This window comes from Euprymna scolopes, chromosome 4 (genome assembly GCF_053919585.1).
Source record: "Euprymna scolopes isolate OS-2025 chromosome 4, ASM5391958v1, whole genome shotgun sequence".
NCBI lineage: Eukaryota > Metazoa > Mollusca > Cephalopoda > Sepiida > Sepiolidae > Euprymna > Euprymna scolopes.
Window position 1 is genome coordinate 76,128,943 of NC_136485.1, and position 27,675 is coordinate 76,156,617.

Genomic DNA, 27,675 nt, shown 5'->3' on the forward strand with positions numbered 1-27,675 from the left:
GCCTTTAATCCACGTATTTGTCGTTTTTTGTTTTTTGCTTTTTGTTTTTCTAGGTTTTCACTCTCATCGCTCTGTCCTGACATAACTTTTGGCTCGCCAAGCATCCCGATCCAAGGAATAGTGCTGTTTACTGCTCACATTCAACACCGACATCCCTGAGACCTCGCTTTAGCATACTCTTTAATCTGAGACGTGTATTACCAAGATACTGAGCACGCCTTTCCAAACACCATGGAATACATTGTCATGTTGGCGTTCACATGTCATTCGGTTTAAGATTAACATTGTCTGCCCACCGAACTCTCATAAACTTTACTCAAGGAAAATCCCTCTGGACCTGTCCGTCTGAAGAGCTCTCTGTTTGTCATTCTGTCCTCCTATTACACGCCAATGATTGATCGGAGACATCTTGTATGGAAGGAACTAACCCTGGACTCTTGAGGACGATGTGCAGACCGCGTCTCAGTAAAAATAGAGAAGGGCGCGCAACAGACACGTTCGTACACACGGACTTTCTTTTTCATGGTCAGATAATAGTTCTTTCAAGGGTGCTGCGTAAGCCGCCCAAATGTGGCAGAAGCTAGGCCAAGTCGTGTGCTAAGATCGGGATCAAGAGCAATGATTTTGGCGATTGTCACAGCAAGGTATGTGAACTCATCCACATTCTCCAGGGGGTTATTATATACTGTAAAATTCACCTATCCATAGTTGGGAGAAAATAAAGACCTTCTTAAGACGGATTGTTTATCCGAAATGTCTACATGAATTTTTAAAAAAAGAATCAAAAGTCGTGGAAGATACTAAGCGGAAGATGTGCAAAGAGCATCAGCATCAGCGTAGAGGAGTTCGCAGACAACTATTTCCTTACCTCTCGAGTTGGCATTTTATCGTGATAGGGTTAGGAAATTACTATTCCCATGGATTTATTTACATTCTGATACGCTTGTTTAAAAAACAAAGTAGAAGCCCATCCTGGACAGTGCTGGGGCGAGCACGCAACCCTGTTTGACTCAGCGATCGGAAAACAATCTGACAAGTCTTCCCCATAGTGAACTCATCCATGCATATTCTCGTTAAATGATTTGATGAGTGACAGGTGGATCGGGGACATCCTGTTTTATCAAGGAGGACCAAGTCAAATGCTTTTGTCAGGTCTATGAAAGCCACATGCCGCGGTTGGCGCTGTTCTCGTGCATTCTACTAGAGCTGTCTCACACAGAAGATCATGTCCGTAGTTGACCGACCTTCGTTAAAAGCACATTTCGATTAAGGATACAAAGTTACGGCAATTTTCTGTAAACATGAGATAAGTAGACGGGACATTACTTTTGCTACACCGAGAAGTTAGATGCCATGGTAAGAAAGCGTCGTAAAATATGTAAAATATGCTTGATGCAGAATTGAGCAACCGAATCAAAATAATTCAGCAAAATAAACATAGTTAAATACTCGCAGTTTGTATATGAAAACCTCGGACCAAAATACAAATTCAATCACCTGAGTATCTGGAAAAATACTGTTTTTTTTTTCGTTTTTTTTTTACATGGAGTTCACCACTTATCAAAGCCCAATGCCCACTCGGGGATAAGGGTTATTGTGTGTACTGTACTCAACGGAAAAGTGTAGAAATAGTATTGGAGAATTGATAAGGTGTCATTACTTAGGGAGTGGTTCATCAGGAATTGGTTTCTGTTGGACTTGAAGACATCCAGGTTGAAGTTGGGAGGGAAACAGGCAAGCGGAACAGAATTCCATAGCCGTGCAGTTCTTAGAAAGATGCTTTGTTCGCGGAATCTACGTTTTGATTAAGGCACAGCTGAGGAGTGGTGAAAATTATTGACGGTGGTTTCAGCGAGTCGGCTGTTTTTTGAAAAAGATTGGCAAGGGGGAACTAGAGAATGGAGCTAAGACGAGCAATTGCAATGAAAATTACGATAGAACAAGGGCAGGATCGCTACGTCTCTTTTGTGGGAAAGAGGTTGTAGGGAAGAGAAAAGGGCACCCTCCACCAAGCCACGAAGTTTATTGTATACTCATTGATGTAGAGATCATTGATGTAGGTCATGAAGAGAGTTGGGCCAAGTATGGACCCCTGAGGGACACCAGCTTTAAGACGGTTGGTCTCTGATTTCTGCCAATCAACAATTACTCTTATGAGCCTATCAATCAGAGAGAAATCATTTAATGATTTAGAAAACATTTCCAGTTAACCCGTAGCTGGAAATCTTGTGTAGTATGCCTTTATGACAAAACTTATCGAAGGTCTTTGATATGTTGAGAGCAATTGCCCTAGAAATGAAGCCTTTGTCGAGAGATTCGCTAATCGTATGAGATATAACCGTTATCACATCTGCTGTAGATCTAGCAGAACGGAAAACATATTGCGTATCGCTAAGAAGGTTATATCTGCTGAGGTGGTTGACTACTTCTCTATTTATTGTGGATTCCAGCAACTTACTCATGATACACGGGAGACTTATTGGTCTGTACTGAGAGAGGGATGACGTATCACCTGAATTCTTAAATACAGGGCATACTGATTAGGTTTCGCCTGGGTGTTGGGAAGCACTTCTCCTTAATGTAACATAAAACTATCAATATTTTATAGAATATACCTGTATGAAAATAAATACACACGTATTGAAAATAAATACACACGTATTGGAATAAACGACGCACACTTATATATACTCATATATGTATAAAATTATATTAATATTTGGTTGGTACAAAAAAAACGTCGGATTTTTATGTTAAACTTCAAGTCAAACAAGTGAAGCATGCATGGCCCCCTGTGAGTGCACAGTCAAACTATTTCGCCCCAAAATTCCCAAATGACTTAAACATTTAAATTTGAGTTCAGCACCATGCCACACTGCTAAAGATACACACCCACACGCATGTATATATATATATATATATATATATATATATATATATATATATATATATACATGCGTGTGGGTGTGTATCTTTAGCAGTGAAACAGTACTGTATGTGCGTGTGGGTGTGTATCTTTAGCAGCGAAACAGTACTGTATGTGGATGACTATATATATATATATATATATATATATATATATATATATATATATATATATATATATATATATATATATATCATCAGTGCGGCGAGACAGGCAACCACCTCAAGCATGGATTGAAACCCGACCGTCTCTACGACAGTCAAGGCTCCTAACCACTACACCATCGACAGCTGCTGTATAATTCTTGAGTTTAACGATATTTTGACATTATTTATAGCCCGAACTACCTAAGCTCGATGCCCTTACACAAAGAGCATCGCTTATACGCTAATGGCAATTCGTGTATCACTTCTCAATATGCTCAACTCAAGATGAGGAGCATTGTAGTCGTCCACATACAGTACTGTTTCGCTGTTTTACAGTTCATCAGTGCGGTTAGACAGGCTACTACTTAAAGTCAGGATTGAAACACGACCGTCTGCATTACAGTCAATTCCCCTAATTACTACGCTATCGGCGGCTGATGTATGAGTCATGAGTGTAACGATGTTTTGACATCGTCCGATCTACCTAAGCTCGATTATGAAAATATATTCCTTGCGAGAAAACAAATGAATACACTCACGGTTCAATTTTTTTTTTATTGAATTGCGACTTATTTTAGAACATTAAAAATAGGTATTGCGTGTACTGATAACGCAATGATACAAAATATAGTGTGATTATAAGTGCAATGCGAAATTGTCTAAATGGTGAGCTTCAAACTTCTATACCCGTAGTTCTTACAATAGTCGTTCGAATTACTTATGACTTAGTCACAATTATGGTAGTCGAAGCGTATGCAATTTATATTACCTACTGCATTAGAAATTGCATACAAATTCGTGAATTTGACAGACCGCAAATAAAAATAGAGCCGGTGTAACACAATCTTTTGCAGTGATAATAATGTTCAGTGTTCCTTCATACTAACTCCGGGTGTGCATGTCGAATCGGTCGATTTTTCGCGGAATTAACTGCTAGGATTATTCCAAATTAGTGTTTAAATAAGAAGTGTCATCAGCCTTCTTTGAAATAACTTTGTATAATATCTTTAAAGATGTAAGAAATAATATCTCAGATATTAACATAACACTAGATCACTTTAATTAAATGAATAACGTCAACATAGTTTGATCATATTTGACATTTATATTAATCAGATAATGCATACTAATGTTAAGTTGCACATTTCTTATTATATTCTTCTCCGACATCGTCATTAATCAAGGTCTACATCAGTTACAATTTAATGATTCAATAAAACTCTACGGAAGAACTCTAACCTAATTACTAGTAAATGACGCCATCTGAATTTAATTTGTGTGTCTGTCCATGGCAGAAATTAAGTATAATTGCAAATAAATGTTAGCGAGTTTTAATCAGAAGTGAAACAGCTACGCGGTCATTTTTGCACGGGTGGAAATTATTTCTAAATAATCTTTGCGAATGTAATTTTAGCTCAAACATTATGGCACATACAATAAGGAAAGAGGAGTCGTTTCTCGCTATACCCTGAAAAGATGAGCTCGTTATGGTATTGTCTGAGAAAGTGTTATTCAAAAGGTTGATCTCAGGTAAGTCAATTACATGGACATGAGAATTGATCTTATTTTTCATTTAATGTTCCTTTCTAAATGATAATCAAGCCGTTATTTGGCGCTGTCATGTCTATATAGATTTCGAGTTCTTCTTCGTCTGAAGCTTTTATTAATATACACTGAAATTAAAAGATGATTTCAGACGTGATTATTTAAGGAGACATAAACAATATAAATGACAGCTCTGCTGATAGTAATGCCGATAATTACCCGCAGGTGACAATGGTTCCGCAAGAAAAGTCACGTCTGAGGAAATTGGTTCATTTCAATTAGATATCTCGAGAGATTGACATGAGAAGACACATCATCGTGATAAAGATATATTTTCTCGGCGTGACATAAATCGAGTCATTACAAATAACCATATTTTCATTATTCTCAGATTGAATATTTTATAAAATGCTTCGAGCGAATTGGAAGATCTGTAATGTATAAAAATCTGAACTGTTAAACAGGTTCAATTGAGATATGACTGCTTGGGATGAATAAAAATATAACATTTTTTTGTACACAGCATAGACTTGTATTATATTAAACTAAAGGTATATAAATATATATATATATATATAATTATATATATATATATATATATATATATATATATATATAGCTTAAGTTAAAATATAATCAAATGTTAGGCAACAGTTATATCTTTATACATACCTAGCTATACATTACAAAGTTGTATGTCCTGTTAAAACAAATAATGAAAATGATTTTTAATTTAAATATCAATACACAAAATATCAAATATATATGTATGTATATATATATATATATATATATATAAATATAAATAAATATATATATATGTATATATACATTATATGTTTTATAAGTAAATAACGTCATATCTTGCTACGATGTGCAGACGATTTCAATTATATTAGATATTATCAGGCAGAAAAACTCAAGGTACAAAAACTGAACAGGTTCAACACTTTTTTTAAATTTTTTAAGAACGAAGATCCGCCATGAGTGCCGATGAGTAAAAATAAAATTCGTATGACGGGTCGTACTAAAAATGTACGTCTACTTTATGTCCGTCTAATTGCTGCTGCTCCTGATGATTATGAAGCAACTTCTTTAAAGCCACTTCCGGTTTTGGCTAGTGGAAATTATCGTGTGCTATTTAAAACATATATATATATTATCTTTGTTAAAGAAAATAATATAATGTTCGGACAAGTGATCTTTTCCTAAGAATTTGTAAAATACAATAACAGATCTGCATAAAATAAAATTAGAATTATATTTAGTTATTTACACTAGATTTTGGAGGATTCAAAAACAAGAAAAGAATCGAGTGTTCGACCATTCGCATGCTGTTTGTTTTGTTTTTGCGTTAAACATTTTTGTAAAAAAAATATTTTTTTTTATTTTTTTATTTTCAGAATTAGGGAAATATTTTAAATAATAATAATAATAATAAAATACGAGTCAAAAGTACACTCTGGCCTACAAAAATGCCCGGACGGTCCCATCGACATTTCCAAGTACGGGCGCCTCGGGCGACTAGCAACAGCAGAGCACAGCAGCACTAGCAGTTATCTAATGCCTTTCGAAGTATTCTAAAACATAGGAAAAGAAAAAAAAAGCGTAACAGAAGATTAGGTGACTACTGACTCGGTGTGAGCAAATAAAACGCTATTGTTCCAGTTGATTTTTTTTGTTTTTCTTTTTCACTGTTTTGTGTTCGTTTTTAGTATTATATTATAACACTTATAAAAATATATCACTTTATGAAATATTTATTTATATTTGCCAAGGTTTACTTGAAATGTCCACAAGATAGCGGCTGTGAACGAATGTAAAAAATGAAAATGGAACGGAACGCACATTTAAGCGAAACGAGATTATCGCGTCAATAATAATTTTTAACTAATCAATACTTGTTATGAATATGTTAAAAAAAAACACAGTAGTACTAGTGCTTACTTTTGTTTGTTTTTTTTTTGTTTTTTTTTTTGTAAATAAAATTTGTTTTCTTAGGGGTTTTGGGGTCGCTGACAACGAGCCTGATATTCAACCCCGTGTAAATTGACCGTTTGCATGGTATTAACCCCTGAACGCTTGGACTACGCACGAGCGCGCGGTAGCATACACAAATTTACATTGGTCGTCGCTCGTCGACAAGTACTTTTCCTAATATTAATGCGTGCGTGTTGTTTACACTGGTCGCCATGTGTGCGCACGCAAAAACAACACATGGCGACCAGTGAAAACAACACGCACTGGATTAACGCATTAATATCAGGAAAAGTACTTGTCATCACTTTAAAGACAGGTGTGGAGGTTGACCTAATGTCAAGTCGTTTATGCGCTCGCGCGTTGTCCTAGGGTTTAGGTGTTAATACCATGCAAACAGTACATTTGCGACGGTCTTGAATATCAGATTCGTTCTCAGCGACCCCAAAACCTCCTTAAAAACAGTTGTTTTTAGTTGGGGCTATTATGGTATTAAACCATATATTTACCTTTTCTTTTGGTTGTTGTTTATTTTTTTCCACTAGTTTAAGTTTCATGTAACAATTTAATAAAGAAAGCATACGGAAAAAATGAAATAACAGAGAAATATTTGTTTTTTTCTTTTTCATTTATTTTTTTTTAATTCAACTAGGCTGTACTTTCGCATGACGATTTAATAAACAAAAAAATACAATAAAAATTAGATTTCATGTTCAATCTCTGCATAATTACCGAAAGAAAACAATGAAATAAAAAAAGTAAAAACTTCTCTTATAGTCTTCTCAATTATTAAATCATTTCTCTCTTATAGGTTCATAAGAGTAGTAGTTGATGGGCAAAAATCAGAAGCCCACAGTATTAATGCTGGAGTCCCTCAGGGGCCCATCTTTGGCCCAACTCTTTTCCTGATCTACATTAATGATCTTACAAATCACATCATAGACATTTATGCTGATGACACTACCAGCACATCTAATACAGTAAACGACCAAGTTCTCTCCGATTCTCTCTCCTCTGATCTTGATCACCTTGTACAATGGGAAAAGGAGTGGCTGCTTACTTTAAATCTATCTAAAAGCAAGCTTCTATCTTTGCATCATCAACGTTCTGACCCCCATCTGGTATCAATTAAAATGAATGGCTCTCGTCTTGGGGAGGCCTCAAGTTTTGACAAACTTCTGGGCTTGATCTTTACTCCTGATCTTAAATGGAACTCGTACATCAAATCTGTTGCCAAGGTTGCTGAAAAAATGGTGGGATCCTTCTATCGATCCAGTAAATATCTCACTGCTGATGCAATTCTCTATCTATATAAGAGCCAGATACGTCCAAGGATGGAGTACTGTTGCCACAGGAGCTGCTAGAAAGGACTTGTCCTGCCTTGATAGAGTTCAAAATAGACTTCGTGGCCTCGTGGGAGATGTCCTTTCCTCTTCACTGTAACCTCTATCACACAGAAGAGATGTTGCAAGTTTGTCTGCTGTATCGTTATTTTCATGGAAAGTGTTCGACTGAGCTTCAATCTATGGTCCCCCTCGCCAAACTTTCATAAGAAACACTCGTCTAGCTGAAAACACTATCAATAATTCCCCCACTCTTTATTTGTGCCTAAACCTAAACGTAGATTCCATGAACAAAGCTTCTTTCTTAGAATCGCACACCTGTGGAATCGTCTTCCGTTTTCCTGCTTTCCAGTTGACTACAATATGGTTGTCTTCAAGTCCAACGTAAACAAGTTCTTGATGAGCCATTCCACTTGTTAACAAATTTACCGAATTTCCATAACTGACGATTACTATATTGTCCAATTAATTGCTGTACACTCTTAACCCTTATTCCCGGAGTGGTCTCTGGGCCTTGATAAGTAGTTATGCCTATGTAAAAATAAAAAAAAAACCCTTTTGTTTTCGTTTTTTTTTTTTTTTCCAAATAGAATTTTATCAGCAGTGGACCAGTGGAGTCTTTTTTTTTTTTAATGCTGTAAATCTGCATAAAATAAAAAATAGAATCAGTTTTTGTTTTTTTATAAATTCTTATGCCTAAAACAATAAGCAATTGTTGCCGCGCCAGCATTCACCTGTAGGGACGCCCTAGGCGACTAACAGCTAGATAATCCCTTTTAATGTTTTTCTGAAACTTTTATCACAATATTATAATGTTGGATAATCGAAACTGTCCTTTAAAATTGAAGAAAACTATTTGTTTATTTTTACGCTAGTTTAATTTTTAATAGTAGATCCCCCACCTCAAAAAAAAAAAACAACAACAAACAAGCAGTGTTCATCAAGTTGCTTTATTCTACAAAATTCTCGGGCAGAAATATTGCGTTCAAATCTATACGTACATAGCAAGCAATCTATACGGACATAGCAAGCAATCTATACGTACATAGCTAGCAATCTATACGTACATAGATTGCTAGCTATGTACGTATAGATTGCTTGCTATGTCCGTATAGATTGCTTGCTATGTACGTATAGATTTGAACGCAATATTTCTGCCCGAGAATTTTGTAGAATGAAGCAACTTGATGAACACTGCCTGTTTTTTTTTGTTTTTGTTTTTTTTTTTTGTTTTTTTGAGGTGGGGGATCTACTATTAAAAATTAAACTAGCGTAAAAATAAACAAATAGTTTTCAAATTTAAGGGACAGTTTCGATTATCCAACATTATAATATTGTGATTAAAGTTTTAGAAAAAATAATAAAAGGGATTATCTATTAGTCGCCTACAGGTGAAAATGCCGACTCGAAAGCGATTGCTTATTGTTTTGGGCATAAGAATTACAAAAAAAAAAGAAAAGAAAAACTGATTCTAGTTTTATTTCATACAGATTTCCAGTATTTAAAAACAAAATTGTTACAAAAAAAAAATAAATAAAATAAAAAAAAACTCGATTGTCGATTAAGTTCTATTTCGAAAAAAAAAAAAAAAGAAATTTTTACTTTTTTTACTTTATTGTTTTCTTTTGGTAATTATGCAGAGATGGAACATGAAATTTAATTTTTACGGTATTTTTTTGTTGATTAAATATTTATGCGAAACTAGTTTAGTTGAATTTTCCAAAGTAAAAGAAAAAAAACATTTTTTAGTTATTTCATTTCATTTTTTCGGTATGTTTTCTTTATTAAATTGTTACGTAAAACTTAGACTAGTCGAAAAAATAAACAACAACCAAAAGAAAAGGTAAATATATGGTTTAATACCATATAGCCCCAACCAATAACAATTGTTTTTTAAGGAGGTTTTGGGGTCGCTGACAACGAATCTGATATTCAAGCCCGTCGCAAAATTACTGTTTGCATGAATGCATGGTATTAACACCTAAACCCTGGTACAACGCTCGAGCGCATAAACGAATTAACATTAGGTCAACCTCCACATTTGTCTTCTAAAGTGATGACAAGTACTTTTCCTGATATTAATGCGTTTATTATCCAGTGTTGCGTGTTGTTTTCACTGGTCGCCATGTGTTGTTTTTGCGTGCGCGAAAACAACACATGGCGACCAGTGTAAACAACACGCACGCATTAATATTAGGAAAAGTACTTGTTGACGAGCGACGACCAATGTAAATTTGTGTATGCTACTGCGCGCTCGTGCGTAGTCCAAGCGTTCAGGGGTTAATACCATGCAAACGGTAAATTTACAACGACAACAACAGCGACCCCAAAACCCCTAAGAAAACAAAAAAAAAAAACAAAAAAAAACAAAAGTAAACACTACTGTGTCTTTTTTTTTTTAACATATTCATAACAAGTACAGATTAGTTAAAAATTAATACACGCTTATTATTATTGACGCGATAATCTCGTTTCGCTTAAATGTGCGTTCCGTTCCATTTTCATTTTTTACATTCGTTATCGTTCACAGTCGCTCGCTATCTTATGGACATCTCAAGTCAACCTTGCCAAATATAAATAAATATTTCATAAAGATGTATTTTTATGAGTATTATAATATAATACTAAAAACGAACACAAAACAGTGAAAAAAAAACAAACAAAAAAAAACTGAAACAATAGCGTTTTATTTGCTCACACCGAGTCGGCGAGTCAGTAGTCACCTAATCTTCCATTACGCTTTTTTTTACTTTTTCTATATGTTTTACATATGACTAAAAAACCGTTTTAGAATACTTCGATAACTGATAGTCGCCCGAGGCGCCCGTACTTGGAAATGTCGATGGGACCGTCCGGGCATTTTTGTAGGCCAGAGTGTACTTTTGACTCGTATTTTATTATTATTTTAATATTTCTCTAATTTTGAAAATAAAAAAAAGCAAAAAAACAACATTTTTTTACAAAAATGTTTAACGCAAAAACAAAACAAACAGCATGCGAATGGTCGAAAACTGGATTCTTTTTTTGTTTTTGAATCCTCCAAAATCTAGTGTAAATAACTAAATATAATTCTAATTTTATTTTATGCAGATCTGTTATTGTATTTTACAAATTCTTAGGAAAAGATCACTTGTCCGAACATTATTGTATTTTCTTTAACGAAGATAATATATATATATATATATATATATATATATATATATATATATATATATATATATATATATATATTTTTTTTTTTTTTTTAAATAGCACACGATAATTTCCACTGGCAAAAACCGGAAGTGGCTTTAAAGAAGTTACTTCATAATGATCAGGAGCAGCAGCAATTAGACGGACATAAAGTAGACGTACATTTTTAGTAAGACCGTTCGTATGACTTCAATTTAGTTCCGAACATCCGATTTCTGTTAAGAGAAGGGGCGGGCTTAAAACGGGAGAGTTGAAAGTGTAGTTTAAAGTTAAGGAATTAGTAAGGAGGAGGGGTAATAAAATAATACAGGGGAGGTGTGAAGACAGTAGCGGACAGAAAGACAGAGAGGGATGGAAGCTGAGGTAACACGGTTGTCAACATTGCCGACGTTGCGCGATGGTGAGGATCCAATTTCAGGTCATTTATGGGGGTTTAAGCTATTTACACATTTAACTAAATGGGTTCAACTGGTCAGTTTATAAAAAAATATGTTTTCTATTTTCAGTTTTTTATATAGTTTTTACTTTTATTCATTTATTCATTTATTTTTATTATTCTTTATTATTTTTTCGTATTGTTTTGAAATTCACTTTATGCACTTATAACAAGTTGAATGTATACTTTATATGTGTGTGTTTTAATGTTTTAGCTCGTTTAATACTAGTAATTGTTGTCTCTTTTTTGTTTCCTTATGCGCGTATACATTAATGTACATAAAAACGAGTACAGATACTATCAGCATTGCTGGGACAGACATACAAGCGTATGTAAATGTATATGGAAGAAACACAAATATCATATTGCAGAAACTTTTTCGTCTTAGTAGCTTATTGATCTCCCATACATATTTACTTGTTTTACTAAATCAATTATTAATTTGTGTTTTGATTTTGTTGTGGTTTGTATCTGAATGTTATTTTCAAAACAATAAGTATACGGTCAAGGATGGAATACTGTTGCCATATCTGGGCAGGAGCTGCTAAACACAGCCTATCCTGCCTTGAAATAGACTTCGTGGCTTAGTGAAGGATGCCCTTTTCTCTACCCTGCAACCTCTCTCCCACAGAAGAGACGTTGCGAGCCTATCCTTGTTTTATCGTTATTTCCATGGCAGGTGCTCCTCTGAACTCCAATCTCTGGTCCCCCCTCGCCAATCTTTCACGAAAAACACCCGTTTAGCTGAATCCACTGTGAAAAATGTCCCCCACTCTATATCTGTGCCTAAATCAAAACGCGGATTCCGTGAACAAAGCTTCTTACTTAGAACTGCACGCCTGTGGAATTCTGTTCCGTCTGCCTGCTTCACACTGGACTACAACTTGGATGTCTTCAAGTCCAATGTTAACAAATTCCTAATAAACTGCCCCTTAAGTAAACACTTTATCAACTCTCCACACTTACGTAATGTACTTGCAATAACCATTATCCCTGAGTGGCGTCCGGGTCTTGATAAGTGGTGATCACTGTGTAAAAAAAATAATAAAGAAAAAAAAAATATATACATATATATATAAATGAACTGTAATTAGATCCTCACTACCGCACATCGTCGGTAAACATGGCAGCAGTGTTAATTCAGCTTCCATTCCCCTCACTGCTCCACTTCATCACCCCCTCTGTATTATTATATTACCCCTCCTATTTATTAAATCGTTAAACTTAAACTACTCTTTCAATGCTCGTTTCTTGACCCAGAAATCGGATATTCGGAATTAATTTAAACTCATCAGAACTTTCATTTTGCCCATCACCACTCATGGCGAATGTACTCTCCTCAAAGTTTGAAAAAGTGGTGAACCTTTTCAGTTTTTGTACCTTAATTTGTCTAGCCTGATTGTATCTAATATGATCGAAACGGTCTGCATATCTTTGCAAGATATGACTGTATTAACTTGAAAAATAAACAAAAATAAATAACTCATATATTTTATGATTAATCTCTATCAACGACCGTCGTTTAAATTAATTATTTTCAATTTTTGGATATCGTTATATTGGAAAAGTATATATATATATATATATATATATATATATATATATATATATATATATATATATATATATATATATATATATATATATATATATATCTCTATATATATATATGTATCTATATATATATATATATATGTATCTATATATATATATATATATGTATCTATATATATATATGTATATATATATATATGTATCTATATATATATACATATATATATATATATATATATATACTGCTGCTGCTGCTATGATGAAAATAATGGAAATAGTATTCCGACAAAAGAAAGAAAACAAAAAGGAACAAACCGTATTATGTGTTCATCAAAGTTTCGTCTTTATTTCATCCAGAGGAAGTCTCGAAATAAAGACGAAACGTTGATGAACACATACTACGGTTTTTTCCTTTTTATGTCTCTATATACTGATATGCGTGCATGTATATGTATAAACGTGTACATATACATATATATAGCGAGACAAAGCCTGAGCGAGACACAGACGGGCAAAGAGACAGAGATCAATCATTGCCGTGTTTATTTTGTAACCACGAGACAATAAATGCGTAGACTATATATAATCTGAATATATTCACGCTTTCTGTTAATAGTTACTGTATATTTATGTAAGTAATCAGTCAATTTCTATGGAATTTACAACATTCATGCGTACTTACTTTTCACTAAGAGAAAGCCCTAATTTGATTAAGTCTACGTTAATTTCACTTACACTATATCATTTACTATTTATTTTCCATCAATCATTTGACATTTTCGTACATTAAATGCATGTATTACATGAGACCATCAATACCTCAATAATGTTTCCCTGATAATATATTTTACCCATTATAAAAAAAGAAATATGGAAGTCTAACTACATTTTAAGGTAGTATATTTACGATGGTTTAACTGGAAACCTACATTCCAGTCCGTTTCCTTTTCGAATCTATTTGGCAGACATTGTGGCTTTTTAGCCTTCATAAAGTAACACTAATAAGATTAAAAATATATTCATATACTATAATGAGATATAGATTAAAACAAACACGTTAATGCTTTAGATATAAGTATGATTAACATTTGATATTTAGTAGTAGCGTTTAGTTTTAAAATGATCTTTCTTAGAATACTTTTGATAGCATTCGAAGAATGAAAGGGCAATATTGTTATGAATTCGTTTTTACATACTTTACTTATATTGGTATACCTTAGAAGTTTTATTCTATTTTAGGTACTTTTCGATTGTTTTGGAAGTATACAAAATTTACATGTTCACAATTGGTTTCCACTAATCGTAGATGTTTTAAATCTACTTATGTAAATTAAAAACAATATATATTTAAATGAATAAGCGTCGATGATACATTTTTAGTTTGTACGGGAATAATAAAATCATTATTCGTAAACATATCATTTTCGTGTTAAGATTCTGTACATTCACGTAAATACTTACTAAGAGGAAATAACTTTAAATAGTTAACATAAGTTATGAAATAATGAAATGTATAATGTATGTATAAATAAATGATTACCTTTCAAAAACCAGTAAATTTCTGTAAACTTTTGAAGCCAAAGCGTAAGAATAACCTACGTATATTTATCTTTAAAAAATGAACATGAAAACTATTTTAGTAATTATACAGACTATATCTATAACTGATTACGAACGTAGGTATGCACATTTTCAGCCGTGTGCGAAGTTACGTTACGGCAGTGAAAAAGAAAAATACTATAAAAAACGCGCGCACAGATAGACAAGTACGTTCGGGGCCGGGGGCATTACAGAAGACGATCTCGGTAGAGACGTGGATGACCTCGTAGGTGTAACGAGAAGATACGCCTAGGGAGAGGATGAGAACTATAGTTCGTTTTTTTTAAGCATGAAACAGCGAGTTGAAGATCTATTTCTTTTCGTCTTTGCGACTGAGTCTTTAACGGTTTTGGTACCGAATGTCTACATCTTACGGCCTGTGTAAACGAGTACTAGGTTGCATATCTTAAAATTTATTCAGGACCAACAAGGCATGGTTGCATGTAAAAGCTGTTTGGATTTTAGTGCGGATCAATGTACATTAAGTTGCCGTTTCAAAACATTATCTTTCATCTAGCAATTAATGATATAGATATACAATTTTCAATGATTTTTTTAAAAAAGGATAGCATACTGTGCATTACATAAAAAAATCGAAGGTAATTGTTTGATTCAATTTAAATTAAATTTTTATACCTTACTTTGTAAAATTTATAAAATTGCAACTTGAAGATAAATAAATTTCAAATTGAATTTTGTACCTTTATTTTTAAATCCTATAGAAAAAAAAACATTTTGTTTAACAATTTTCATGATTTGGATTAAATGCTTTTCTAACTTGTTTAATAATGTCTTAATACAGCCTTTTACGGGTTGATAACTCATACTTTTCTCATATAATTAAATATTATCTCAAGCAGAATGATACTCTATTCTGAATTATAAAAATATCTTTATAACTATAACAATACCCATGAAATTGCAAAGCGGCAAAAAGTAGGAATAAGAGAACCATGTACAATGAAAGCAAGCTGCTTAGCAACACTTATTATTTATGCTTAAAAAAGGTGGATATGTGATAAGGACGAAGAGCTCGTAAAATTATGCTATTGATCACGTAAACAATAGCGCGGGATTTAATGGAATTCTGCGAAGCAACGTAATTCTAACGAGGGAATTCGAGGAATGGCAAAGGAAATTAGATAAAGACCATGTACTAAATAAGCGATGAATGGTTCGTATTAGAAATTTCGAAATAATATCCGGGATCATCCCAGCAAACATCTAAACGTGTTAAATGAATCATGCCGACGGTAATTTCCGACTTGCGTTCAACGGGAATTACCAAGCTCACACACATGTGCATATATATATATATATATATATATATATATATATATATATATATATATATATATATTTATATATGTGTGTGTGTCTGTGTGTGTGTATTAACATTGCATATTCATAGAGATGAGAACAAATATAATATGGATTATATGAGAATTTTAGAAAACTTTTTCCACAAGCATATTACAACAGTGCAAAAATCTACACACAAGATATAACTATATATGTATATATATATATATATATATACACTTGTGCCCGATATTATTCATACCCCCCCTTGAAAATTGAGTTTATTAGGTGTAACTTTGTAAGAATTTATTGTTTACGTCCATATTGATACATATTCTTAATAAACCTCTTCTGATCATTTTCGTCATTTTAAAATCTCGCAATACTTGTAATAAAAAAATATACAGCTATTTATAAAATCTGCAATGTTCAAAAATAATCATACCCCCTTATTTTTTCAGTATTAATCGAGTTTCTGACTGTTTGTTTCCTGTTTGATTCTTATTTTGAAATCTTTTATACAACCTTTGATTAATTTCATTTCGTTTTTTGCATTTTTCAGAAATTAAAATGATATCAACTGAAAACCAATAAAAGAATAAAAATTATTAGAATAGGGAAGAAAAAAGAGCTTAGTAATGATCTTAGGACTAAAATTGTGAATTCACATAAGGATGGTTTAGGTTACAAGTCAATTTCCAAGAAATTTGAGGTCCCTACAGCAACAGTACAGAGCATCATCAAAAAATTCCAGAGCCACCACACAACAAACAACTTGATTGGTAGAGGAAGGAAAAGGAAACTGTTTGCTAGAGCCACCAGGAATATTGTAAGAAGTGTTAATGTAAATCCAACCACCACTACTAAGGACATTTTAGAAAATCTGGAGTCTTCTGGCATAAAAATATCAAGGCGAACATTGCAAAGGACTCTGCATGAAAATGGTCTGAAAGGAAGAAGACCAAGAAGGACTCCATTGCACACCGGAAAACACCTTGCAGCACGTCTAAAGTTTGCTAGGACCCATGTGAATTCTCCAGAGTCCGTTTTCTCAAGTATTTTGTGGACTGACGAAACAAAAATTGAATTGTTTGGCCATATGGATGCTTCTTACGTTTGGAGGAAGAAAGGAGAAGCTTACAACCCAAAGAACACCATACCCACGGTGAAATATGGTGGTGGTAGCCTAATGTTTTGGGGCTCCTTTTCGGCTAGTGGTCCAGGTAGTTTGGTCAAGATAGATGGATCCATGAAGAAGGAGCAATATTTGGAGATACTCCAGAAAAACATTAGACAGGATGCGGAGAAGCTCCATTTAGGACCAAACTGGGTCCTTCAACAGGATAATGATCCAAAACATACTGCCAAAATAGTCAAGAAATGGTTTGAGGATAATCAAATTAATGTTTTGGAATGGCCTAGCCAGAGTCCCGACCTGAACCCTATCGAAAACCTTTGGCACATATTGAAAACTGAGGTTAAAAAGCGGAAACCTAGAAATTTGAGGGATTTGGAGAACTATTGCATTGAAGAATGGTCAAAAATCAGTGTTGATGCTTGTAAAAACCTTGTTGATAAATATCCAAAACGGTTACAGGCAGTTATTAAGAATAAAAGGCATGCTATTGACTATTAGTAAGAGAGGTATGAATAATTTTGAACTAGTGCCATTATTGTTTTTCTTTGTATAATGTTTCAAACTTGCATAATTTATTTATTTGTTGAGTTTAAATTAAATGCTTATGCTTGATTTATTGTTTGAAATCTCTTTAATATTGTCTACCTTCTGGTTTGAGCAATATTCTTATAGAAATCTTAAAGATCCGAGGGGTATGAATAATATCGGGCACAAGTGTATATATATATATATATATATACATATACATATATATCAATGTATATGTATATATATATATATATATATATATATATATATATATATATATATATATATATATATATATATATATATATATAGCTTAATGCGTAAGAGGAAGAGAGAGAGTTCAATTCCACAAGAGGAAACTTATCTGGATAATGCCAAGCTCAACAATTATCATTGGAGCTTATACAATAGAACCACAGGAGTATGAAATTAAGACGCAAAACTATATATTGGTGGATAGAAATTGGTTCATTTACTGACTAATGGAATACAATCAATTATTTGGGGATAGAAGGAACTCTTTATTCCAAGGCATTTCGAAGCCTAATGCTTCTCATCAGAAGAATAAAGAAAATGCTAAGTAGCATGGTAAAGATGCGGCGTCAAGCGTAGTGTTCATTAGGAGCGAAAAAGACTAAGTAAATTATAAAATGTTGGGGGAAGCTTTATTGAAATCCAAATAATGAGAAGCTCGTTATATACAGTATGATGTAAAACAGTGTATATGGTATTTACCATAGTGTTGAGTTCATTTTGAAATGTAAGGGGTATATGTTTTAGGGGTAAATTGGGGGGTATTTTTGCTGCATGGGAATTATATTTTAACCGTTTGTGAGGTGTCTATTATCTATGGAATTGCATTTTTGACATGTGCAACCGATACGGCGGATAGCAAAATTAAAATCGCGTATAACTTTGAATGGGGTAGTTGCAGGACCATAATATTGATTTTCAGAGCTCGATATATGTTAGGTACTATGCGGCAATATTTCTTAGTTTTTCTGTTATGATATAAGGAATGTGGTTGTAAGGGGATGGTAGGAAGGTAAGGATGGCAATGAGATTGGGTGGGTTTAACTTGATGAAAACAATTTTCGGATACAGATAATTGGGTGCATGAAGAGTGAGGAGAAATTTACTGCTTATAAAATGGTAAAAATACCAATAATAATAGGGTAATAACAATATTATTATTATTATTATCATTATTATTATTATTATTATTATTATTAATAATAATAATAATAATAATAATAATAATAATAATAATAATAATAATAATAATTCTGATTTCGTTTATCAACGTCTCTCTGGAAAGGGATCGGATTCATTTCCAGAAGATTTCCCTTAATCCCGGCTTCAAACCAGGAGCTTCAAAGATCAAGGGGTTTTCCAAAGGATGTTGGTGGTACCTATAATTGCAGAGGTCTCTAGGCCGCCGAAACCATCGGTGAGTTGGAGTTTTTTTCAATTGTCCTTCATAATACTACTCCTAGTGTTTCAACTACGACAGGGATTATTTGTGTTTTAGCCTCCTGTATACGCCTTATCTCCAAGGCCAATGGAGAATAATTGGTCTACTTCTCATTCTCATTCTCTCTCACATTCATCTCCCAGGGTACTGAGAAGTCTACAATCTGCCAGTTTTTGGGGCCTTGTCAATGACGACTAAATCCAGGCGATTATGTTCCAATTGCTTGGTCGTTATGAGACTTTTTTCCCAACACAGCTACACCTTGCCATCCTCACTTGTTCTCACTTCATCAGGAACCTCCTCAAACCATTTTCCCACACACTTCACCACAGCCCTATTACACACCTCCCAATATATCCAGCGTCTCATGCGATCGTGTACTCTCTCTGGGCCAGTTCACTACACCCTGCTGCAAGGTGCGCAATTGACTCTGAGGTCTTACCACAAATCCGGCATACTGCAGCAACTTCCTCTCATAGAACCATATATTTTTTTCACAATCGTGTTCCTAATGCCTGCCCTTGTGCTTCACAAATAAAAGCTTCAGTGGTCTTAGCTAGATACCCAGCTCTACGTCATTATATTCACCGACACTTCAGCTATATCCTGGAAGAACCTTACATGCATATTCTTCCTAACCAGTTTCTCTGCGCTTTCTCTATCCATACGTTTCAAATAATCAGCCTTGGTGTCACATATTTCCACTTCATTGGACACAACCTTAAGTATCCACTCCTTACTTCTAACTCAATGCTCATCTAACGACATCTTGTCGGTTCTAACACAGTCATTTACACTTTTCAATCTTCTCCTGCCATCTTTCCTCTTTTGATACAGCCTTGTCACGCTACTTCGAATGTGAAATATAACAAACATTGCTAAAACTTTTTCTTGTATTGATATCCATGACATGCAAATATTTGTCAGACCATTCTTAAATTCCCGCACTGTATCTCAAAACACTGACTGTCCATGCATTTACTGCTTTCATTAGGTTTCCTCCACACAGTTTCGAATTTGCAATTAGTTTCACACTACAAAGATACTCCTTCCTGACTTTCTCCTTTATTTCTATGTTCATGATGACTACACCCTCCAGCACTCCCAAATACTTATATCCTGTATCTTCTATGTATTTCATGATTTCTCAATTTGGCAGCAATATTCTATTCGAATGGACCTTTACTCCTCTTTTCATCACCAGCAGCGCAACTTTACTAATCCCAAACTCCATCGCAATTTCTTCTGAGTATGCCCCCAAAAGTTCTACCAGTCTCTCTATGTCCTTTTCATTTCTACCGAATATTTTCAAATCATCCATAAACAGTAGATGGTTGAGGCGTCTGTCACCAGATCCAAATTACACCCCAGTTTTTTTTCTCTTCAAGAGAATGTCAGTGGCATCATTATCATTACAAAAAGAAGTGGTGATAGCCAATCTCCTTGAAATATCCCATGCCCCATCTCGTCTCTGTTTGCGGTCAGCAGCGTTTTCCACTGAGCCATATTTGTCTCCAAAAGCCCTACCACATTGTCAACAACCTTCATCATAAATAGTGGATAATAATAATAATAATAATAATAATAATAATAATAATAATAATAATAATAATAATAATAATGGCAATATCAATGGTTAGCTAATAACCATGAATGATGATTATAGCAACAGTTATGATAGCAATAACGGGGATACTACTACTACTACTATTACTACTACTAATACTAATACTAATAATAGTAATAACAATACTACTACCATTACCAGTACTCCTCCTCTTCCTCCTACTACTACTTATAATAATATTAATGTTAATAATAATTACTAGGAAGTGAATAAAAGGGAGAGGTACAGGAAAATGGGGAGGCCAAACTAACATGAAGTGGCCCAGTGAACAAGCAAAGAATATATACATATATATATATATATATAATATATATATATATATATATATATATATATATATATATATATATACAAATGAAATAAAAGAATAAACGATAAAAATATTTTTAAAATGGGGAAAATACCCAAGGTGCAAGTACACGATAAAGTGTTGCAAAGGAGTAAGGGTAGTACAAATGTATCCATATATATACACACATATACACACACATATACACACGCACACACACACACATATATAAAACGTTCTTCACTGAGAAAATATTTGCAGGATTTCACATTAAATTTCTTGATTACCCGATTACAAAAGCCAGCAATATATGTTATTTATGAATAAGCAGATTGAATACGTACGCTTTTCTGATGAGAAATATTAGACTTCAAAATGCCTTGGCATAGAGAACCTTTCTATCCCCCAAATAATTGCTTGTAGTCCATTACTCAATAAGTGAACCAATTTATATGCACCATATAAAGTTTTGTGTCTTTATTTCATACTTTTCATACTCCTCTTGTTCTATTATATATATATATATATATATATATATATATGTATATATATATATATATTAAATCCCCGAAACAGTGTTTCATGGTAAACAACTGATGATCCCTTGAAAAATAAAAAATTGGTATTATAGTAAATTTGAGAGTTGATGCAGTGATTGCAGGTGATTAAATGACTTACTGACTAGATTTTTTTTTGTTTTTTTTAACGAATGATAAAAAATATTTTTTGTATAGTTTCAAATGTTAAAAACTTCAAAGAATATATATATATATATATATATATATATATATATATATATATATATATATATATATATATATATATATATATATATATATATACCTAGATGCTTATTGAACACGTTTCAAGCCAAATAGCTGCAACGCGATTTTTTTTATATAGATTAAACGAATGTTTGTTTTTAAGAAATATATTTCGGACATGTACTTCTTTTGTCAATCTATAAATTTTTCTCTTTTTCCTCGGCATGATGTCGAGTAGAAGAATGTTCAATGAATTAAATTCACGTGATGTTTGCTGCGGGTTTTTTCATATCGTCAGATAGAACCCGTGTTCTCGCGGTTTTAAAATCTGGGTAGGTTTTGTTTATATCCATTAGAAGCGTTGACCAGAATTTGAAAATAAAATAAGATACATATGGAATACGTTTTAAGTCAAATAACTGCAACGCGATTTTTTTTTTATATATAAAATAACCGACGGTTTATTTTTAAAGAAATATATGTCGGACATATACGCCTTTGGCAATCTATATATTTTATTTTCTCTTTTTCTTCGCAAAGATATCGAGTTGAAGAATGTTCAATGTATTAATCCACGTGATGTAAGCGTTTTTTTATGATAGACCGTGTGGCCGCGCGGTTTGAAATTCTGGATACAAATGGCATTATAAAATTCACATGATATGACGATTTTCAGGAGGAAAATCAAAAGAGAAATGAAAAAAACAAATGCAAATGAATTAAAAGTGACAGAAGGAAATCGGAATTTCTAAACACGAGAGGAGTGGCTGAAAATTTAATTCCGTTTCGTATTCTCCTGGCGCAGAAAACCCTGCTTTACTATCGTTCAACCAAATTTAGACTAAGGATAATTAGCATTGGTCAGATGTGGTCCTGGTTTGTAAAAAAAATATTTTCGCTTATATACTTCTTCAGGTGTAGTAAACCGGGATAATGTAATTTTTACACAGTAAAAATGATTATGAATAATTTCACGAACGTACCCCCATGATTGGCATAAAAGAATTGATATGCAATAATCAATATTTCTCTAATTCTTTTATCTAGATATAGACTTTACGTGTATGAAATTATTTATATTGAGTACAAATGAAAAGCTATAATTTTCTAAACTAAAATATATGCGTTTGTAGAAACCTGTACTAACTGAAACGACACTAAACTGAAATGATCAATAATCATTTGTAGTTATATTGTATTTATACTAATATACGAACTTATTATAATCGTAAAATAGAAATGAAAATAATAACTACAAAATGAAAAGTTAGTAATTACTGAAGTATAACAGTGTATGAATTTTAGAAAATATAATATCTAGAAATAAATATACCAATATAATTATGATATTAAGTAACATTTTTATCATATTTTGTCTGTACATATTTTTTGTGGCCCAACTACATGTGATGGTTGAATTTTACATTTACAACGGTTATAATAGAGCTAAGCCGAATATTTTATTATGTAAACAATCCTGGGCAATACTGGATTGCCTTGCTGACTCGATTAATTTGGTTGATGATGCCAAGATACAGTAGAAAAGTAGCTTCTATAAGCTGATCTGGGATTGATAATATGTGTATAATAATCACACTATTAGCTAATAAAATAATTGATTTCGAGAGAGCATATCAAAAGTTGTTTGGGCTACTGTTGAGAGCAGTAACTGCACATGAGGTATTTTCGCAAGGAGGACCGGTGTTGGAACCGCTCGATTGAAACTAATTTCGATAATCGGTTATGCATGGTTTGCACTGGTCAAATCAGAAAAGAAGGGGCGCATCCTAGCTTCCCTCTTTTGGCTAGTTTGTACTTGGGAGCTCAATTTCTCACCCATCACTTCATTTTATTAGTTAATCCACGAGCTATTAAAGACAGTGGAGTTGAGCAGACAGTGAGTTGAGTAGAAGCTCCTTATCGTGGGAAAATACGCCGACGTTTAATTATCGCTGTCAACATCTCCCTCTCTCGCAAGCTGAATAACCCTGGTTTAATACTTTTGTCAAACATAAAATTGCACGAAAACATACCAGTTTTGTTCTTAGCCATAGCTTTCCGTTGCTGATAATTCATCGGTTGACCTTATCACTGGCAATTGCCTCCCACATACCCGTATCTGAACTTGTTGGTGACAACATAAAATAAATTAACAACAATAAAAGAACAGTTTCACTTAATTGTGTCTGTCATTATCCAACCTATTGAGATTTACGATATACGAAAATTGAATCCGAAATTATGGGAGACAGTTTCTTCAGGTGGAATCGCTGTTGGTCGCAGATGATGCAACCCGTGGTAAACTCTGAACTCTGAAGTCATTTAATTTTAGCTGCTGATATAATTATCTTTCTACAGTTGTATTATAGTAGTACTTAGCGTTATAGGGCGCAGTTAATGCGACGTGTTGAACTGTTGACAGAGAAGTAGTTTTAATTTCAACTGGATATATATATATATATATATATATATATATATATATATATATATATATATATATATATATATTGAAAATAATAAGCGAAAGTTTCTCAAGAGCTCTTTCGGCTATCATATCATCAGGAGAAAATCGATAGCGTACAAAATATTATTATGTCGAAAATAAAGAGTTCTAATGGGGAACTTATTAAATGTGGCAAAAGTACGGTGACACTAAAATAAATTTATTAACTTTTAACAACGATTAAAATATTGGCATAACGAGGGAGAAAAAACAACGGGAGAAAAAGATTCAAAGTTCCCCAAAGATAAACAATGCGTTGGATGTTTCCTTTTGCCGGCACAAAGAAGGTTGACGCACCGCAATAGAGACAGCCTCCAATATTTTTAAATGTTTTTTGGAGTCCGCTTTATGTAGCACCTCGAACCATTCTATTTTATGTATATCGGCACAGCACGGGTTGTCAACAAAATGCTGGCCAATAGCAGATCCCAAAGCTGCATAACGAGGGAGACCACCAAACCCCATCGTCCCTTGTCTGATCTTCGATGGAACATGCTGGTTTATACGAGTCAAAAGATGCAAGGATGTTCGCTAAACATAACCAGCATCGCACTGGCATTTAAATTGGTATGCAATATTGCTATTTTGGATTTAAGGCAAACTATTCTTGCGAAAAGACGGAAAAGCAGGTCTCGTAGTATATACCAAATTCAAGAACACAGAATAATAGCAGTCGTAAATACTTCTGCGACTCTGTTTGGAGAGTCTATTACTGTTTTCCCCAATCTATGCTGATTTTAAATAAACGGGTCATTTCAAGGGTCCAAACTCCATAAGCAAGGTGTTCCACTGAGACCTATCCTATCAATGGTTGGTTCGGCGCAACATTACTTGGCTCAGTGGTTTGTGGAAATTCTGCAACCTGTCCGCGAGTTATATACCACGCACTGCATCCTTGATTCTTTTCGGTTATTTGATTGTGTATGTGGGTTGGATTCAAATGCAGAAACGTATTTTATGTGATCATTTGATGTATCTAGTCTCTTTACCAACATACCGTTGGATGCAACTATACGTATATATAGCGACGCGCTCTATGATGGTCGCCTGACTGCTCCATGGTTTTCTAAAAAAGATTCTTATTGAACTCATTTTAATGTGCACTAAATACGTGGGGTTTAGTTTTTGTGATATTATGTACTGCCAGGGTGTCAATGGGGAGTCCATTGGCCCCAACTTTAGCGGATATTTTCGTCCGGTACCATAAATCCGTTCTGTTATATTCTACAACTAAACCCACTGCATATTTCAGGTATGTTGACGACACTTTTGCTATTTTTCCATCGCAAAGTGAAGCGTCGATATTTTTTAATAGGTTGAATTCCTTGCATGGGACTCTTAAGTTCACTATGGAAAGTGAGAAGGACAACTCGCTTCCCTTCTTGGATGTACTTGTCAACGCTCAAGAGGGGGCGTTCTCACTACAATTTATAGAAAGCCGACATTTACTGGCCTATATGTGAACTGGTTGTCTTTTGTACCAAAATCACGTGAAGTCGGCCTAATTAATACTTTGGTACATAGAACCCTCATGATTTGTTCGCCTAACAGATTAGACGCCGAACTCGATAAAATCGAGGAAATATTTATCAATAATGGTTATCCTGTTGACCTTATTTATGACTGTATTTTCAAAAAGGTTGCGAATTTTAAATCCCCTAAAATGTCTGGTTCGTTGAAATGCCTGGTTTATTTAAAATTATCGTGTATTAGGAAAAAAGAGTTATAGACTTTCCAAACAGATTCGCAGAAGTATTTACGACTGCTATTATTCTGTGCCCTTGCGTTTGGTATATACTACGAGACCTGCTTTTCCGTCTTTTCGCAGGGATAGTTTGACTTACATCCAAAATAGCAATATTGCATACCAATTTAAATGCCAGTGCGATGCTGGTTATGTTGAGCGAACATCCTTGCACCTTTTGACTCGTATAAACCAGCATGTTCCATCGAAGATCAGACAAGGGACGATGGGGGTTTGGTGGGCTCCCTCTCTCTGCAGCCGTGCTCTCTGCTATTGGCCAGCATTTTGTTGACAACCCGTGCTGTGCCGATAGATATAAAATAGAATGGTTCGAGGTGCTACATAAAGCGAACTCCGAAAACCATTTTAATATATTGGAGTCTGTCTCCATGACAGTTCGTCAAGCTTATTGTGCCGGCAAAAGGAGACATTCAACGCATTGTTTCTCTTTGGGGAACTTTGAATATTTTTCTCCCGTTTTCTCTTTATTTTTTATTCTCTTTCGTTGTGCCAATATTTTAATTGTTTTTTAAACGTTAATAAATTTATTTTAGTGTCACCGTACTTTTGGCTCATTTAATAAGTCCCCCTTAGAACTCTTTATTTTAGACATAATATTATTTTGTACGCTATCGATTTTCTCCTGATGATATGATAGCCGAAAGAGCTCTTGAGAAATGTCCGCTTATTTTCAAAGCTGTATATAAATTCTCTACCTCTAAACATTTTATATATATATATATATATATATATATATATATATATATATATATATATATATATATATATATATATATTTACAGTGGTATCATATTGGGACTTTGTAGTTATATAGTTTATGTTTATATAGTTTTATAAAACAGATAATCAACAACTGGAGTTTTCACTCATTGTTTACATGGTTACCCGAAACAACGGTCAACTTCAGTGTCTTTTCAGGGGATATCTACCAGAAGAGGAGAGGGCTCTGATCCGCTGTAAACAAAAACATAACAACGTTGTGTGCGGTCGCACATATCTCTATCTCACTGGGATTTCAAACATGATAACCATAACACCTCATCAAACTATGTTTCCGTATAGACGATCAGAGGCAAACTATCGTGTTGTGAGAGTTATTTCTGAGGACCAGAATAGGTGTTTTATTTCTTTGTTTTTCGTTCCGTAGTCCGAACATCTTAAAACGAACTCATATACGGGGGTAACCTCGTATAATAGCGCTAATCCCTATATAGCCTTTTTGTTATATTTTATATGTGCATGTGTTCAGGTAATATTTCTAGACTAATTCTTTTCTCCTTTCTCATATAATCGATGTTTATTTTCGTCTGTTTCTTCTAATCAGTTTTTCTCTTTCTGCGTAATAATCAATTCTACCCACTCCTCATGCGCCACAGGCTGTATAAAGACTTATGTAGATAAACCCCTCTTGACATTTGCCTTCCTTCTTACAAATTTACCATGATAGCACCTCCATAAAGCTTGATTCTACAATAAATGTTATTGCCTTTCTAAAATGTGATTGCATTTGTAAAATTTATTTGCTTTCATTCACATCGTTATAGCTTCTTAGCTCAGCCTAGCTTTT